The following is a 20,524-nucleotide window of genomic DNA, read 5'->3' on the forward strand; positions in this document are numbered from 1 at the left end:
TTAAGCAACTATTTTTATAAATATTTTGTTTAAAATTTTTCCACCTTAACTCTTCTTCATTGGCGTTGCCGTTTCAAGTTTTATATTGAAACATGTCCATCTCGGAAATATGCCAGTGTGTAGGATTATTTACTATGTATTTTTTTTTTTTACTTCATACGAAATACTAAATCAATTTTCATCCCAATACGTTCAGCATGTCATGATCTTAAAAAATACAAGTGTTCAGTTATTGTATACCATTTTTTTTTTTTCAATAAAATGATATGGGTCGGGAAACTACACATTTACCTAAGGTTGATCCATGCTTCGATCTATGTCTATTCTGACGAGGAAAAATCCTCCGAGACCGAGGAGTCTATTTTTGTTTTGTCCCAATCCAAGTTTAATGGGGACAGGGAGACTAGATATTCTCAACATTTAAAACTAATTTTGCCCGTGTGAAAAGTGAATAGGGACTTGTTTATGCTTTGTAGAGTCTGTTTTTGTTATTGTTTGGTTGTAAAAGGAAACCAGCGCCTTTCGATGGAAGAATGAGCAAAAAAAAGAACTTCAAAGTGTTAAAAAAAAAACAACAAAAAAAAAAGACGGAGGGGTGCGAAACCTTTTACTTTGTGTACACCAACTAGAATAATAAACACTGATATTGTGTAATGTGAAACAGCTTTATTATTTAGATAATAGAAAAAGTCAAAACAAACATTCTAAATTATTGGGTAGTAGAAGTTGATATATTTTTTAAGTTTATCCTAAAATATCAAATTTGATTTTGTTCTGAACGATTACATTGATATTCAGACTAGATTATTTTTGCCGTTTATCAATATTTTTAATTTTTAGGTTTTTTTTTCTTTTACAAAAACGATAAAAATAAACTTGGATTGAATTACGTAAACTCTCTCGGTGTGGGTCATCAAGGACAATAACTTGGTTCGATGAAGTTGTGATGCAGTTTTAGTCGAATACTTTGAATATTACTTTTCGAAGACTGAATTAAAGAACTTTTTACTTTTCTTTTCTTATTAATCACCATAGAGTTAGTGTTTAGGTCGATTAAAGGCATTTTTCAAGGAGAAAAAAAATGAAGAAAAAAGATCAACTAAAATCTGTTCTTCATTGCCAGTTAAATTGGAAATACGATTAAAATAAAAAAATAATAAAATAAAATATATATTAATGTAACGCTGCGTGCTTATCCTTTGTCCGTGAGATTAGACTTTTATCAAAATGCCACATTATCCCTATTTACTAGCCTCCCCATGAAGTGTTTTCAGGGGGTGGGGCTCTAGCTACTCTAAGTTGAGGCCATGTAAAAATTGCCTCAATCTCGAAAGTTCTTCTCTTGCCGAGGGAAGAAAAGGTATGACTCTTTGAATTATTTGCAAAAATATAAATTTTACATTTTGAACACATTAGACACAAGACTATCAATAGTGTGAGGAAAATGTGGGGTGGTTGGCCATCCTAGGTCTAAAGAAACTTATCTAGGCCTGTCCTACTCTTGGCTAGAATCACCTTAGTCACAACATTTACTCTAGGGACCACTCCACTTAAATATTTTACAAAATTTTAATTTTATTCATAAATAAAAATTTTGTGAGAAATGGGACAATAAGAAATTGATTAGTAAGATCCTCCAACTCTTTCTAAAAATAAACCACCTACTTTACGGTTTGTCCAGAACCGACAACAAGCAGGTCAATCTCTAAGTGGGAATCGAATCTAATTGGAAGAAAAAGGACACTTTGATCCTAGATGAAAAAAATAAAAAAGATTTTAGAAAGACTTTAAGTAGAAACTAGCCTAGTACTTCATATGTGCCGACTTTTGTCTTTATTTTCCTCAAAAGTTGTGTTTATAGGAATCTAGATGTTTTGGGGTGAAGATGTCATTACGGATTAAGACATTTTATTTCCTTCATTTTTTTGTTTTAAGATAAAAAAAAATATGAAGGTTCATAAAATGAATGTTGGGATTTTAGGTTTGAATGTAGAAATTCTCGAAATGAATGCGCAATAAGAGTGGGGGAGAGGGAGTACTGCATTCTGCCACCGTAGTTTCAATTGTGATGGTAGGGTAAGCGGGCTAGTTGTTGTGTGGATATCCTTTAATTAGTCTGCAGAAATAGGACGTTTTGTCCAAAGAGCATTAATGATACCGTTGATTCTAACAGAATTTATCAACTTTATTTCATATTTTATTTAACAAAAATGGAAAATGTTTTAAAAAAAGTTACTCATTGTTCATGTGTCTTGACAAAAAAAGTGTTGTGCCAAGTTATTTAGTTGAAATACTTAATACTGATTGGTCAATTCTATCAAAATACTCAATCTTGTCTATATTGCACCTCAACTTGTTTGTTGTGCAAAACTGGGACCTGTTCACATTGATTATATAAATGAGAATCTAAACGTTGTCACCAGTGAAAGGCTTAATTTGTAACACGAATCCTTGTCAGTCTCAATACTATTGCACAGACTTTAGATTAAAACTCTGGCTGTAATCCATTGGCTACTCGCAACTCAACAAACAACACAAATCAGTTATTAACTAATAAAATAACAAAATAAAATAATATAACAACTTTATAACAGTCTCATGACTTCACTCATGCAGACAAAAACACTTTCTTTACCCAAGATTTTCTTAATAACACTTTACTTTCGCGTGTTCTAATTAATTCTAATTACTCTCGATTGTTCCATATACTGTGCCGTTTCCACATCTACTAAATCTTTGATAGCTTCTCTCAAAGCATCATTCATATTTTAACCGACAAACCAATAATATCATTGTGATTTTTGTGTTTTACTTCATGAAACGAACCTTCAAACAAACGGATAAGAAACTATATTGAACAATAGAACTAACCTAAAAAAAAATAAAGAAGTTTATTCTATTTTTACGTTTGACAAAATCCATTTTATAGACTGAAAAACAAAATGAATTAAAATGAATGTGTAACGAAAATTCTTTATTTTCTGGTGCCAATATTATTGAATGTTGTAAACTGGTCTAACGGCTAGAAGTGATCGACAGTTGCAAGTTGAAGGCGAGGTGATTCACAAACGAAAAACATTGAATATTAATGGCTGATATGATTACAAGTTTTAGCAAATTCATCTTTTCCTTGGAACCCACAAAAGAAATTGTATCGGTTTATAACTGCTTGTGGCACTGTAGTTTATATATGATATTGTTACAAAAGATTTTTATTTCGTATGGGCATGTACGATTATTTAGAGCATCATTACCCTCGTCTCTATTGACAGAAATCATTTTAGATTGTTTAGAACCTTTTATATCAGTAGCTATTGACAAAGAAGAAGGAATCCCATTAACAACAGAAAATGCAGTTGTTCATCACCTAGACATAGTTTCCTGAGAAGGCTCACCAAAACTAAAATGTATAATGGGTCTCTTTTTTTAGGCTAAAAATGTAAAGACTTTGCCATCTGGTCTAGTTTTGTTCATAGCAAAATTATACTCCCTGGTCTGAATTAAATGATGAGAGCAAACATACCATGAAGACAATGAACAAGTTTATTCACACTGCACTATTGACCAAAACTGAAAGACACTACTTCATTTGGAGCAATATGTCTATTTCTTTCTCTCAGAGGAAGATGAACAGCAGTATGTGTATTTCATAATCTAAAACTTCATTTCTGTTCATTATCTTTATTAAATCAAAGTATATACTAATTACAGTCAACATTCTCTCCGGTAACCTGCCATGCTTGTTAAGTTAAAAATAACTCCTTAATATTTTTTTCAGCTTGGTTTACAAAACAGTTTGATTCTTATCACTTGTGCTTAAACCTTTAATTTGTCTTTTACAAAATAGAATATTTTGACCTCTCTATTTACTTGCCTTCCCATGAATGCAAAGTTAGAGACAGTCTGTTTCTAATGTGAAAATCAACTACCAACAAAAAGAGCAATATGAATCAAGATAAAAGTTTTTAAAAGGTCAAATTCTTGTTTATGCCTATAATCTTCATCAGAACAAATTTATTGAAATTATGAGAACACTTCACATTATAAAAACATGTTAATTTGTCTTTTGAATTTTAAGAATTTACCCTACTATGAATTTTGATTTATTAAAAAACTGAAATAAAAGTTATTTTAATTTGATTACTAAACCCGAAAACCATATTCTTCTATTGTTCAAGAAAGTAATAAAAAATTACGAAAAATGTTGTACTACAACAATGATCTCAGAAAGTGTAGCTATGAAAAAGGTTCCTTAGTTATTTTTGTTATCCAAATAAATACTAATACGATGCTAGTGCTATTACATTTGGGTTTCTTAATGGCTATTAAATGAAGTTCTTAGTAAAATAAAGTTGCCAACATTTTGATTCTCCATATCTTTTGGTTATCAGTTTTGTTTTGTTGAATTATTTTAGAATTAAAAATCACCCAACCTTGAATTTTCTAGATTCCAAGATTTCTGTTGAGTCCTGCATTTTTTCTGAACTTCATTTTCATGTCTCAAAAGATGAAGTAATTCACTTTTGTATCATGAGAATTCTTTCTTTATAGCAGAAATAATAATAAAAAAAAAACGAAAAACTATTTACCCCTTTTTACATAAGATAGTATTGTAATTAGCATTTAATCAAAAGGTAACTAATTATATATTAGTGGCCTGGCAAGGCAACAGGGGAGACAACCGAAGCAGCAAGACTGAAGCTGGCTTGCAGGACACTACATATACAAATGTAAGCAAATTTGGGCATATTTTATTGGTTCTTTTTTATCAATTGGCATAAAATTTTAACTATAGAATAGTATTATAATCTTCAAAAAGCCTGCAAATTTTCATGTAGTTTTGCCTCATGGAATCAGAGATGAGCATTTCAATATTCAATTTGGCTACTAGTGTGTGTGTGTGTATGTATATATATATATATATATATATATATATATATATATACACACCACATTTTTGGCAAAATCTCAGCGACTATTGATCAGAATTTAACAAATGAAGGCTCGTTGGAAAGGTAATGACCTGAATTGTGTAGCGGGCTATGTGACATTTGCCCTTAAGGTAACTCATTAAGGGGATCATCCATCATCCAGAGCCTTTTTTTTTTTTTTTGCAGCCATAAAATGTTTCGATCATAGTCAATTATCTGATATTTCTTAAAAAACTCTGGCCTTAATGGAGGAGAGACTAAAGCTTGCTGCTTGCTTTCAAATGATTTGAAATAACAGCAAGGGGAGACTTGATTCCAAATATTTGTCATATGTTATATTTCCCCTCTTTGGTTTTCATACATAACGTAAATTTCACAGTGTATAAACATTAGATACCGGGGATATTCATAATCGTACCCTATTTCCAAAAGAGGTGAAAAAAAATTAAAAATATGTGGAATCATGTTCCCTTGCTGTTAATTTAGATCATTTGAAACCATAGCAGCATGTTTTAGTCTCCTCGCCAGAGATTTTGGGAATACTCTTATAATTTTTTTGTGTGTGTGTATTGATATTCATATTTAAAACCCCTCCTTTTCTATTTATTTAAAAAGAAAATACAACTGTGTTATATATGAGTCATGGAATTGAATTCATCTCCAACAGATCTACATAATTTGCATATTCTTTTAAACATTTATTTTAATTAATTTCTTGTTAGTTTTTTTTTTTTTTCAGTTTTCTTATTGGATAATCATCTTTAGTTGACTGTTACGTGTAATTATATTCATGCAGATATTCTACATGATTTATACTTGCGTAATATTTGCATTAAAAGGTTATAGTAAACACAAACCTCTTTCTATATATATTTTTATGTATGCGTATATATTTGTTTAAAAAAGTTTGCCTACCAAACTTCTCTTTCAGTTTTTAAACTACAGGCATGACACTTAATATATAAGGTATTCGAGCCCATGCAAAACTTTATATTTATATATGTTACATGATAAGGGCTGTCCCCTTTTCAGGTAAGTATAAAAATAGAGAGATTTAGTTAAAATGAAATAGAATAGACGAAATTCGAACCTCGTAATTTAGGTTTAGAAATAGATTATGAGAGAGAATTAGAAAATGGAATGTAAAAACAAACCATTGTTTAGCTTAGAGATAAAATAGTTTTAAGAAAAGGAATGCAACTATAGGATAATTTAATAAACATGTTTTTAACATATTGGAAATATAGGTTACTGGAAATATAGGTTAAAATTCCTTTTGTAAACAAAGGAAAAAGTTTTGGACACGCATTTCCAGAACACATGAAAGAAGACACATGTTTTAACATGTGTATGACGTCATGGAAAATGGGAAGTTCTTGATATAGTTAGAAACTTTAGAGTTAAGCAGAGAGAGTCTAAGGACGACAGACGACAATCTGGAGTCGAGAGATGGACAGTCGAACGTCTGGAAGCGAGACGGTCACCTTTGAAACTTAGAATGTAAAACTTTGAATTCTTGACTAAGAAAAACACCGACCGGTCGAAGAAGAAATAAACCCATCATGTGTTTTTATAAACGTCGTCTTTGTGTTGTAATTCTACCAAAAGGTAAAGTGAAATTGTCATTATATGTCTTATATATCCTGTGTTTTAAAATGTCTTCACATACAATGTCTCTACATCTATATATCTACAATGTGAACACTAAGACTGTCTCAACACTGTCTCCTCACTCAAAGAGCTTCTACACTTCTAAGTATGAACATTTTATATATATGAATCTCTTCATAACACGAACACAGAACGCAACATCTCTCTTAATAAGACTCTCTAAGACTCACTTTTAATAAGACTTCCTAACAAAGAACAATAACAACAATAACAAATATAACAAGAACAATAATAAGAATAATAATAACAATATATAACATATAGGAAAAATCGGTGCAAAAGTGAAAATTAAAAAAAATGAAATTTGCCAGGTCAAAACGACGGCATTAGGAATATGCATGCATAACGTAAGAGCTACTGGGTCATATTTTAATTTTTAGCCTTGCAGCAAACCTGTCTTTATAGTTCAGGCATTAACATCAGAGGAAAAAGTAACTTGTAAGCTAAAAGTTTTGGTTTCGATTTTTGGTGGTGGCGCATGAGTCTTTTTTTTTTTTTTTTTTTTTTACTTAAATCATTACTATATATTGGGTCCAATATAATAATAAACACGAAATTTGCATTAATCAAAATATCATATTCAAGAGTATATTATGACCGGCCAATGCTGAGCGGCCTGCTAGTATATATATATATATATATATATATATATATATCACCTTAATAAAATTGAAGACACATTTTTAGTAGATTCCTCATTGTATTAAGATATATGCTTGTGAAAGTCGGTGATAATGGATATGAAACGAGGTCATGCAGTCAATTTATGTGTTCCTTGTACTTTCAAATATTTTACCAGCAGTAGTAGTAGTAGTAGTAGTAGTAGTAATAATGCTAATAATGATGATAATAATAGGATGAAAAATGTTGACACTGATAAATAAAACAAGGCAAACGAATGATGAATCTGTTTTTTTTATTTTTATTTATTTGCTTTCATCAAATGAAAAATCTCCAGTTAAGTTTTTTTATTATTTTATTTTACATAAAATAAGTTTTTCCTTTTCAACTTAAAATAAATAAAGTGCAGAAAAATGATATTCTGGGTAAAAATTAAAATGAATTACATTTTAGCATTAGGCAAATAGTAATTCTGAGGGAAGAAATATGAACAACTGAAGTAAAAAAAAAAAAAAAAAAAAAAAAAAAAAAAAAAAAGGTGGGCAGATTATACTTTTTAATACTTTTAATCTCTTCAATAGTCTTTTTCATTGTTTGAATCGTAACTTTTGTTTAAAAATAAATGGATTGTTTCCATGAACTATTATTTAGGGTTTGTATTACTGTACACATAGATTCGAAAAAGTTGTCAAAAAACAAATATATAACAAATGAATGTTATCAAAAGCAAGATAAGTTTCTTTTCTACCAAACTGGATATATTTTTCGTGTTTTATTCAATGGATATGTTTCCAGTGTTTTTATTTAATGTAACATGTTTATTCAGCTCGAAAAACATACTGTATTTACCGATGTATCGGAAAATTCAAAATGGCGCCCGACTCTCTTTTTAACACGGAAAGTTCGGGAAAAGGTGTTATAAATAATAAACTAGACAAAATACTATTAAAAAACTACCGAATATATGTCAACCTATGTCACGGTAATATATATTGAGCGAGTTTCTAACAGTATTTTGTCTAGTCTTATATTTGTAGCACCTTTTTCCAAACTTACCGTGTTAAAGAGAGAGTCGGGCGCCATTTTGAATTTTCCAATATATCGGTAAACACAGTATGTTTTTCGAGCTGAATAAACATGTTACATTAAATAAAAACACTGGAAACATATCCAGTTTGGTAGAAAAGTAACTTATCTTGCCTTTGATAGCATTTATTTGTTATATATTTATTTTTGACAACTTTTTTGAATCTGTGTACAGTAATACAAACCCGCTGATTATTATCGGTTGTACCTGTGCATATAACTCCTCCATAAATATGATATAGCCTATATAAAAAAAACATGTACTAAAACATTGATATCAAGCACATATAATCTGTAGCAGCCGACACCCTCTACAAACGCAACTACTTCTCACATCTTCCAGATTTGAAATCCATTTTTTCTCTGGCTTTGTAAAGGAGCAACTAATAAACAAATAGGCTAGGTGGCTGTTGAACTCAATGCTCAAGGAGTACAAAAAATGTAGAATACCATTTTTGTTTAAGAGAATTTTGCTGAAGACTTATTAAAAAAAAAAAGATATAATAATAGTATTAAGTAGTTTTAATAGTAAAAATATCTACTTAAATTCTACATTTATATGAAAATATAACTTGCATATAAATGGTGCCTGAAAAAAAAAAAATGAAGACAATTCAGTTTCAAAATCAATTTTTTATATGGATTTTGTAACCATGGTTTTATGCATATATTAATCAGCATTAAAATAGCTTCACAAAGATATCAAACATGGCCATATTGTAAAATATCGAAATGTTTTTATATGAAGTAACAGGTTGGTTGGTTGTTTTTGTTTAATGGTATATCAACCCTTTGCAGGTTATTTAATGCCGAATCCAAATATTTTGAAGAAAAACTTTTTAATAGAATATATTTGTTTTCAAGTCTGTTTCTATTTAACCCATAACAGGTACTACCACTCCGAGTCAGAGTGGACCTGGGAGCAATGGCAATTAAAGGATGCCTCCACACTCCCTAAAGCCCATAAGTTGGGCCTCACCACTGGATATAGTTTAAGATCATATCCAGGACCGAAGTAGCAGGTACTACAGTCCATCATTTTGAATTTAGCTCACTTCTTTAAAACGCTTGTAAGAATGGTTCTAGTGGAAAACCCATAATGAAATTTGGAATATATACTGTCATAAGATAGACAAATCTTTTGTCAAAATTAAAAAAAAAAAAAAAAAAAAATTAAAATGACCCTTTTTCAGATAATTCAGATAAAAGGTCATGGTCAACTTTTTAAAATTTGACCGTGAAAAAAATATATCCCCAAATAAAAATTGTAGATCTATCCAAGTACTTTAGAAATATATATGAATGAACTTTGTTGGCCCATAAATAACAGAGATATCGTCTTTTAAAGTTGGTCACCTCTCCATAAAATTTGATATTTTTATAAAAAAGTCAAGGTCATTTTTCAGAAATTCCTTCACCTTGAGATGTTTAACAAGTGCCATTCAATTCCTTTCATGGAAATCTATAAGTGTAGCAAATTTGAAAAAAATCCGCGTTGGACCTGGTTAACCACTTGTCGATTTGATATGGAATGAGCCACTTATATTTCTGAAATTAGATAAATCATTAATGAATATTAAAAATGATAGATAACCCAATACTATGTCGAAATACTGGAGAATGTATGCTATAATTCAAAATAAGTGTTATCAATTTTCACCTTCATAATTCCATTAACAATTTTCTTACATTATTTATTTTGTTAGAAATGCCATAACTAAAAATAAAACTTAATAAATGATCGATACCAAAAATCTTGCTAAAGTTCAAATATATATATTTTCTTCCATTATATATTCATTTATAACAATAAATATTAATAACAATTTATTGATAATATAGTGATCATATGTGTAATCCTCGAGTGGAATGGAATAGATTGACCAGGTGCACCCTACAAACAATCGGAAAATACCTTTGGATATAATGGATAAGTTGCAGTGATTAAATCAGCTTAATAAATTCAGACAAAAATTACTTTTTTTAAAGTTTAAATTACAAAATTAAATTGCAAAACATCAATTAGATTTCTTAAAAATAGTTGAATATAACAATTTTTGTGAATAAATTCAAAATATTAGGCGTAGGATTTCTTTTTTTTTTTTTTTTTTTTTTGTATCAAAAATGTTTCATGCCTAAAATCTGATTATATTCTAATTTGTTTATGATAAAATTTTATTTCACTAAATTTCTTCCATGTAAGTTGGAAATTTGTAATAGATGTTTTTTTTTTCTGGAATACTAAATATCTTGATCTTCTAAAGGTATGAATGGGATTTCAATAGAGTACAGCTGATAGTTAGGGATGGTGATAATTAGGAGGAAGAGGATGAAAGGATGAATTTTTAACGTCTGTGTTTTTCACCCAAAGGGAATAACATTATCAAGAATAATGAATTCAACAGAGATTGTCTATAGAATGCTGGAATTTAATGAGAAAAGAATGGGAAAAACGAAAAGAATTTAATGTCAATGTGGAGAGAAAATTTTGTGAATATTGCTTATAATATTATTGCTGTTAAAAATTAATAGCTTTTATTCAATTTACTTAAATAAGTATTTAAATATTAGCCTATATTCAAATATATATTAAAAACATGTTTACAGTTTTCTAGATAAGCATCATAAAATTCAAGTATTATTCAAATATACTGAATGTACATTTGAATTGAACCAACTTTGCACATTTTCTACATCATTTAAGAATGGAAAAAAAAAACTAGGTTTGATAATATCTGAACATAAGATTTTTGACTCCTTCTTTTACTGTCTCTTCCTATCCCATATATTCCATTCATCATCATCGCTTTTACATCCCTTTGTTCGCATGTGTTGGACAGCTTTTATAAATTGACTTATAAAACAACCTCTGGACAAGTTTATTTAAACCACATTACCTTAAATGTGAAAGATTTTCTTTGAAAGTCATTTTCATAGGAGAGGCAAGATTTTTATAGGTTGAATGCCCTTCCTGATGACATCTTAGTGTGGTTACAGGGACCAGTGCTTTTATCAATACACATTTTCTATGTGAATACCTAACAAAAAAAAAACCTTCAACTGCCCTTCTCATACGAATCTATTTTCCAAACCTTAGTTTCAAAACCAAAATGGAATGGACAGGTACTACAGTTTTGTTTATCCAGAAAAAAATCAAAATAGGATGTTGTATTTGCATAATTCTAAAAAGCATATTTTATAAAATGTTTTGAGTTCCGATTTTATGAGAAAGAAATCTGAAGACAACTAATAAACATAAACATCTTTGTGTTGTTTTTGTGTTTCTCGTAGAAAGTTAGAGAATGTACATAAAATCTAAAAGTGTATTTTAAGGGAAATTTTATCGCAATAAAAATGTTTTGAATCTTTAAGCGCAACTCTAAAGAGGTTATGAAGCCAAAGCCAGATATATCCTATTCTTCTATTGCATCACTCTCCCTTTACTAAAATAGTAAATTTGATATATTGTATCGGCTGATTATTTTATAAAAAATACAACTATTACTTAACTCACATTTCATCATTTTTAATAATTCTTGGATATAGTACTAATTTTGACAATTTTCCATCATTTAAACTCACCATACTGTACACCTTACTAAAATAATAACTTTGATATATTTTCTAGGCTGATTATTTCATTACAAACACATACATCAATCAACTCACATTTCATCATTTTTCGTAATTCTTGGATATGTTACTAATTTCGACAATATTTTTTTATAATTTAAACCAACGTTGTCACCCAACCTTACTAAAATAATAACTTTGATACATTTGCTGGGCTGATTATTTCATTACAAACACACTAATCAATTAACCTCCATTTCATCATTTTTCATAATTCTTGGGTATGTTACTAATTTCGACAATATTTTTTCATAATTTATACCCACATTATCGCCCCCTCTTAATAAAATAATAACTTTGAAATATTGTCTGGGCTTATTATTTTATTACAAACACACTAATGCATGAAATAACATTTAATCATTTTTCATAATTCTTGGATATGTTACTTATTTCGACAATCATTTTTCATAATTTTAACCCACATTTTCGCCCTTCCCTCTTTACTAAATAATAACTTTGATATCTTGTCTAGGCTGATTATTTCCTTACAAACACACCGATCAATTAATTAATATTTCATCACTTTTGTAATTCTTGGATATGCTACTAATTTCGACAATAATTTTTCATAATTTCAGCCCTCCTTATCTTCTCCCCTTTACTTATATAATAACTTTGATATATTGTCTAGGCTGATTATTTTATTGTAAACACACCAATCAATTAAATCACATTTCGTCATTTTTCGTAATTATTGGATATCTTACTAATTTCGACAATAATTTGTTTATAATTTAAACCATCCTTGTCGCCCTCTCTTACTAAAAAATTACTTTGATACTTTGATATATTTTCTGGGCTGATTATTTCATAAAAATCATAACTATCAATTAACTCACACTTCATCGTTTTTCTTAATTCTTTGATATGTTACACATTTCGACAATTATTTTTAATATTTTTAACCCACATTATCATCCACCCACTACAAACATAATAACTTTGATATATTATCTGGAGTGATTTTTTCATTTCAAATACACCAATCAATTAACTCACATTTCATCATTTTTCATAATTCTTGGATATGTTACTAATTTCGACAATAATTTTCATAACTTTAACCCACTATGTCGCCCCCCCCCCCTTACTTAAATAATAACTTCGATATATTACCTGGGCTTATTATTTCATTACAAATAAATAAATAAATTCTGGGTATTCTCATAGTATATATGTTTCACCTATCTTATCCAATCCCGGGTGACGCCGCATATTCTGCTAATATATATTGTTCACCTATCTCATTCGATCCCGGGCGACGCTGGATATTTTGTTACTATGTTTTCCACCTAACTCATTCAATACTGGGCGACGCTTTCTGATAGTATATATTTGCACATCTCATTCAATCCCTAGACTGACTTCATGTCCGCCACCCCACTGTTGAAAATATACATTAAATAAAGTAATGTTTTAATCGTAAACTGTTTCAGCCATTTCCGGGAGTGACTTTATATCCCAAACCCACTGCTAAAAATATACATGGAATAATGTAATGTCTAAATAGTAAACTGTTTCAGCCATTTTCGGGACTGACTTATTCCCCATCCTACTGTTAAAAATATACATTAAATAAAGTAATGTCCAAGACGTAAATGGTTGCAGCCATTTCCAGAACCGACTTCATATTTCCCACCCCAATGTTAAAAATATACATTAAATAAAGCAATGTGTAATGCTAAACGGTTTCACCCATTTTCGGGACTGATTTAATATCCCCCACCCCACTGTTAAAAATATACATGAAATAAAGTAATGTTTAAATCGTAAACAGTTTGAGTAATTTCGGGGACTGACTTCATATCCCGTAACCCACTGCTTAAAATATACTTGAAATAAAGTAATGTTTAAATCATAAACTATTTCAGCAGCTTTTCGAAAGTAATACATAAAAACATTAACACAGTAAGGGATTAGGTAACCATTGCTTCAACTTGAATTTCTGAGTGTACTATCAGTTTCAGCATTCCAGTGACTTAAATCCTCTCATTTTTTGGTCTTGGTTAATGGAGGAGAAATACTTCATTACTGATACAATTCTTATTTTTGTTATTGACCAGAGAGCCCCTTTTGGACAGCTGGTTTCCCTCTAAATTTATAACCGACCTCATGTCCAATTCCGCTCTTGTGGGGAGGCAAGTAAACAAAAAAAAAATAATCAGAACGGACATTTTCCAGGGCATTTTATAATTAATCAGGAGTAACACTTCCAGGACATTTTGTAATTAAATCAGAAATAACTTTTTCCAGTTACTTTTTTTAATATTAAAAATGTGTTACATTAAACATAGTACCTATTCGCAATGCCTCCCCACGGGACAGATTTAGACACCAAGGTCGTTTTTTTAACGTGGAGAAAAAATTGTCTTAGTCGTAAAGGATTTCTCTTCCACTGAGAGAGAAGAAATTGAAATGTAGCACCTTAAGTACAGATACTACACTTTGATCTTAGCCAAAAGGCCAAGAAAGACAAATCATTTTTATTAGCTTTGCCTTAACAGCGACACCAATTTTTAAAAAAAAGTTTATTTGGAATATTCCACTTTCCTTTTTTAGGGATGCACAGCATGATAACGGACGGAGCGATAAGCGTAATATAATGATGATTATAATCATTATAATAATAATTAGAAAAAGTTAACGACAAAATTATTTAAGAATTTTGAGTGGGGAACGATTTCACACATAATTTTAACGTAAAATGAGCTCCTATTGCTGATACATTATAGCACTTTAGAGCAGGTAACTGAAATGTTGTAAATGCTCCAGCTCGCAAGTGTCAGCAAGAAAATAGAACAGAACACAAAAATGTATAATTAACAACAGCACGCTTGCCAAATAACTAGCTTGCACACTTTTTTAGTTACTTAATAAATATATATATAGTTTCAGGAGTAGATTACTCTTTTAGGAGTTATGTCCCTTTATTAGCAATATTACATCTCTCTCATTTTTGGTGAAAAGTATTGTCCTCGTTTTTTTTTTTTTTTTTTTTTTATATATATTACTTCATTGTAAAGTCTAGCTTAGAGTAGTCCTTTCCATGATAGATTTTGTTGGTCAGGCATTATGGTAGTGTTCTTCTTGTGGGTGTGGATTGTATTCACCCTCAGAGTCAGTCTGACTCTTCTTCCTTCTGAGTTGTGCTTGGACTTACTCTCTTGAACAGAAGTTTATGGTGACTTGTTGGTTTCCTCTCTGAACGGTTTGTGTAACTGTATATGGTTTACGGTTGTATGGTGGGGACAGATTTTGTTTCTTTTGCCTAATCAGGATTTTGTCACCTAGACAGAGGGTTGTTGATTTTGTAGTTTTTTGGTTCACATACTCTTTCATTTTCTCCTTTTCCTTTGGAATCGTTTTTTATTTTATTTTATTATTTTTTATTTTTTATTCTATGCTGCATGCATCAGCCCTAGTGCTGGTTTCTTAATATTATTAATTATATCGATATTCATTTTTCTGCCAGTATAGGCTTCAAAAGGTGTTATGGTGGGTAGCTCTATATTGTCTTAAGTAGTGAGGCAACTGGGTTTTCAGTTGTGACCTTCCACCATGGTAGCAAGTATAAATCTTTTTAATGTACATATAAAGCGCTCCACTTCTCCATTTGCCTCAGGCCATAGAGGTGTGATTTTTCTGTGTCTAAAACCTGACTGAATGGAAAAGCCTCTGAAATATTGTCCTTGAAATGGGGGGAGGGCATGATCGGACTTCAAAACAGTTGGATACCCTTGTCTAGTGAAAGTCATGTTCAGGCTAGGGATGACTGCACTTGCCGATAGTGAGGGGAGTATTTCAACTTCAGGGAATCGGTTATAGTCATTGGTTGAGATGGAAAAGGACCTTCAGAATTAACTGAAATTTCAGTCCATGGAGCAGTTGGGAGAGAAGTGAGGTGTATTGGTTCATGATGTGTGTGTCCTGGGTTCGAGACTTGGCAGGGTATGCAGTTGTGTACTGTTTCTTCCACTATTTTGTGTGATGTTCCTCTTCCAGATGATGCGAAGTAACCCGACTGATCCAGTCGGTGATGTCATGGACATTAATGACAAGCCTTTCATCACGTAGGCCTAAGCTATTTTTTTAATGTCAGCATGGAGATAAGTCGTCCAGACAGATTAACCCTTTCCATGTTGAATGCGTGGGCGAGCCAGATCATGTGCAAGCGATTGAAGAAAAGTGAGTCTGAGGCCAGCGATGAGGATGCGAACTTAGATTCCGTGCTGCCTGCTCATGTGAACTTTGATTCCGGAGATTATTCATCAAAACAAGCACTAAACAAACGGATATTTCGCTTCAGAAATATTGATTCAGAAAAAAAAAAAAAAATGGTGATGAGAACATTTCACTTGATCAGAAGCAAAACGAAAACGGACTCTTATTCAAGTGTCATGAATTTGATTCACGCGAGGAAGGCCCAAGGCTATGGCATTTGACCGTTGTGAATTCAACACATCCAAGGAAGGCATTATGCTTCTCTTGACCACCTGGGGACTTTATTTATCTGCATTTACAATCAGGAAGAAAGTTGAAGAAATTGTTTTTCTTCTTTGTTTAAATCTCTGTGCTTTTATCAAAGAACCTGTTAGATTGTGATTTCCTTCCAAAAGGATAATTTGAACTTTTAATAACTTTAAAGGTGGCATGTTCCAGTACACGTGGTGACTTTCACGTAATAGCTATCGGAATTATTATTTTTCTTTCATTTTCTTCTTTGAAAATGTAATATGGAATTGTGCCATGTAATCCAGAACTTTGACTGACTCTCTTTCTCATCACCATTAGGGCATTATTTTTCTTCTCTCTTTCCTCTTTATTATTTGATTTATTTTATAAAAAAATAAAAATCAACGAAAAAATGCTAAAATATATGTTTGTCCCATCTGTGTTATTATTCCATTTGCCTGCCATTAACACTTTCAGTCGCGACTCAGAGAATATATACACATTTCGATGTCATTTTAAGATTTCTACCCCCATAGGTTTTCACATGATAGTGAGAGAACTGGGTGGCGCAAACTGGCAGTTCACCCTTGAATGAAGAAAAACTTAACAACTGAGGGTCATTCCATCGTCCATTTACAACTACAGCCCTCATTTTCTGTAACGGGGGGGGGGTCTTCATTTGTTGTTTGCTTAACTTCTTCAGAAGTGATGGATTTGGATAATGTTTTCAACTGCATACGTTATGTCAGCTTCTGTTGTCTTTTGATGGTAAGTGGTGTGGTTGATGACTAAGATAGTCTGCAGAGTTCAGTTCATCTTTCTCATGCTGGTAAACTGTATTGATAAAGCATGGAACGCAGACACCAGTGCTCAAGCCTGGTCGTTATTTATTTGAGGCTTTTCACGATCCCAAGAAGTAGTCAGTGATGGTGAATTTTGCTCCATATAAATAGAGATGGAAATGTTCAGCTGCGTATGTGTTTTTCTTCATATCAGCAATTTTGAGAAAGTCTTCAAATAATAAAGATGAAATGTTGATGAACATACAATTTTCAGTTTTCGTTTTTTCATTTTTTATTATGTTGGATTATTAATTCCATAATTATCATACATATATTGCCTTTTTTCTTTTTCATCATTTTCTGATTTCATATTTAAAAAAAAAATTATTTTTTTTTTAAATATCAAACAGTTTTTCATGCTCATTAAAAAAAATGCCTATTCTTAGAAAGAAAAGAAAATGGTTTCCTGTCTCAGTTTCACTTAATATTTTCCTAATCTTTAACTTAATTGAACCACTTTTCTATAAACTGTCCTTCATTCTACTCTAAGATCTGTATTTCTTCATGCAGATGGATAAATGGTATTTGCTTTCATATATTTTTAATCAGAATATGCAATCTCCCATCTCTAACTTCAAAGGGAAGATGCTCTCCTTTTGCGATTGTTCTTGCATCTTCCTTGAAAATCGATGCATATATAAATCAAGAAATGCTCAAAATAAATAAATATAAAAACACAGACACATTTGTCTGCCGGGCTTGTGAAAACAAAAGGATTGACACATTTTCAGTATTTGTTTTGAACACATTCATCTTAGAATTGGAATTTGTTTTGAACACATTCATCTTAGAATTGGAATTTGTTTTGAACACATTCATCTTAGAATTGGAATTTGTTTTGAACACGTTTATCTTAGAATTGGAATTATTAAAAGGAATAAAAGTGTGAATTATTTCCCGTCTTTTATCACTTGTCATAAACATTTCTTTATTATCTGTAAAATTCTTTGTGCTGGAATAAATTTTCCATTGGAGATATTCTTCGACCAGATGACCTTGGATATGTTTTTTTTTTTTTTTTTTTTTTTTTTTTTTTTTTTACAAAGGCATCACCACATTATCAAGGCCCAGAGGCCACTCAAGGATAAGGGTTAAAGAGTGTACAGTAGAAGTTGGTCAATATAGTAATCATTAGTAATGAAAATTTGGTAAATTTAATAACTTATATGGAACGGCTCATCAAGAACTTATTTACTTTAGACTTGAACAAAACCATATTGTAGTCAGCCGGAAAGCAGGAAAACGGAAGACAATTCCACAGGCGTGCAGTTCTAAGAAAGAAGCTTTGTTCATGGAATCTACGTTTAGGTTTAGGCACAGATAAAGAGTGGGGGAAATTATTGATAGTGTTTACAGCTAGACGAGTGTTTCTTGTGAAAGTTTGGCGAGGGGGGACCATAGATTGAAGCTCAGTTGAACACTTTCCATGAAAATAACGATACATCAGAGACAAACTCGCAACATCTCTTCTGTGAGATAGAGGTTGCAAGGAGGAGAAAAGGACATCTCCTACGAGGCTACGAAGTCTATTTTGAACTCTATCAAGGCAGGACAAGTTCTTTCTAGCAGCTCCTGCCCAGATGTGGCAACAGTATTCCATCCTTGGACGTACCTGGCTCTTATATAGATAGAGAATAGCATCAGCAGTGAGATATCTACTGGATCGATAGAAAGATCCCACCATTTTTCCAGCGGCCTTGGCAACAGATTTGATATACGTGTTCCATTTAAGATCAGGAGTAATGGTCAAGCCCAGAAGCTTGTCAAAACTTGAGGCCTCCTGAAGACGAGAGCCATTCATTTCAATTGATGACAAATGTGGATTAGAATGTTGATGATGTAAAGAGAGAAGCTTGGTTTTAGATGCATTAAAAGTAACCAGCCACTCCTTTCCCCATTGTACTACGTGCTCAAGATCAGAGGAGAGAGAATTGGAGAGAACTTGCTCGTTTACTGTCTTAGATGTGGTACCATAAATGGTAGTGTCGTCAGCATAAATGTCTACAAATGATGTAAGGATATGATTTGGAAGATCATTAATGTAGATCAGGAAAAGAGTTGGGCCCAGGATCGATCCCTGAGGGACACCGGCATTAATATTGTGAGCTTCTGATTTTTGCCCCTCAACTACTACTCTTATGAATCTATCAGAAAGAAATGATTTAATAATTGAGAAGACTTTTCCAGCTATACCATAGCTAGCGATCTTATGAAGTAAACCTTTATGCCATACCCTATCAAAGGCTTTAGATATGTCAAGAGCAATTGCCCTAGAAAGATTGCCACCATCGAGAGATTTGCTAATCCTATGCGATATAACTGTAAGGACATCTGCTGTAGATCTAGCAGAACGGAAACCATATTGAGTGTCACTAAGAAGGTTATTTTTGTTGAGATGTTTGATTACTTCTGTATTTAATACAGATTCTAGCAACTTACTCATGACGCACAGGAGACTTATTGGCCTGTACTGAGAGGGGGATGAGCGATCACCTGAATTCTTAAATACAGGGCATACTGATGAGATTTTCCAGGGAGATGGGAAACTATTCTCCTTAAGACAACGTTTAAACAGTTTTGTAATGTTTGTGCATATTACATGAAAGAAATGTGTTAAATACAACAAGCATTGATTTATTATTTATTTTTTATTTTTATGATGTTGACTCTGGGGGGGGGGATAAAAAATAACAAAAATGATTTGGATTATTTTTTCCCACAATATTTCAGCTAAACTAAATGAATAACACTGCCTTATTACTTTTTCAGAATGTTTCATAGATGAAAAAAGAAAAAAAATTATTTATATTTTCTTCAATGTTTCGTCTTTATTTCAAGATTTTATGAAGAAAATTGATTTGAAGAAATAGTGAAAGTACAGTATCTGAAAATATGTAACCCGTTTATTTATTTATTTTATTTATTTATTTATTTATTATTTTTTTTTTCAAATATTGTATTTTTATCTTAGTTCTTCAAATCAGTCATCTTGAAAATTTTGAAAAAAAAAGGTGAGCTTCTGTGCTTTTTATATTGTTGACCACACTTGAACAACCAACTGGAGACCAACCGTCATGATGTGAGCTATAATTTCACATTAAAAGTAGATTTTTTACTACATGAACTTTTTTCAGTATTATGGTAATCTTTTATACTTGAATTAATGGAATCCATAAATCAATATTCAGCTTTTCATTTGATTTTATATTTTAGTAATTTTCATGTATACAAAAAGGGCACGTGGTTGTCATCAGCTTTAACCATCAAAATATTTTGCTCCCAAGA

General features: G+C 31.3%; 1 protein-coding gene and 1 non-coding gene across 7 annotated transcripts in view; one reads left to right on the forward strand and one right to left on the reverse strand.

The window, feature by feature from the left end:
• LOC145284712 (band 4.1-like protein 4A) overlaps positions 1-20,524 on the forward strand; it is a 402,359-nt gene that overhangs the window by 11,103 nt on the left and 370,732 nt on the right. The gene's annotated exons all lie outside the window — the stretch shown is intronic.
• On the reverse strand, positions 14,217-14,421 carry LOC145285325 (U2 spliceosomal RNA). Its single transcript, XR_013869052.1, has one exon. It is a non-coding gene; the product is annotated as a U2 spliceosomal RNA (small nuclear RNA).

The sequence above is a fragment of the Euprymna scolopes genome, chromosome 9, assembly GCF_053919585.1.
Source record: "Euprymna scolopes isolate OS-2025 chromosome 9, ASM5391958v1, whole genome shotgun sequence".
In the NCBI taxonomy this organism is placed as follows: Eukaryota; Metazoa; Mollusca; class Cephalopoda; order Sepiida; family Sepiolidae; genus Euprymna; species Euprymna scolopes.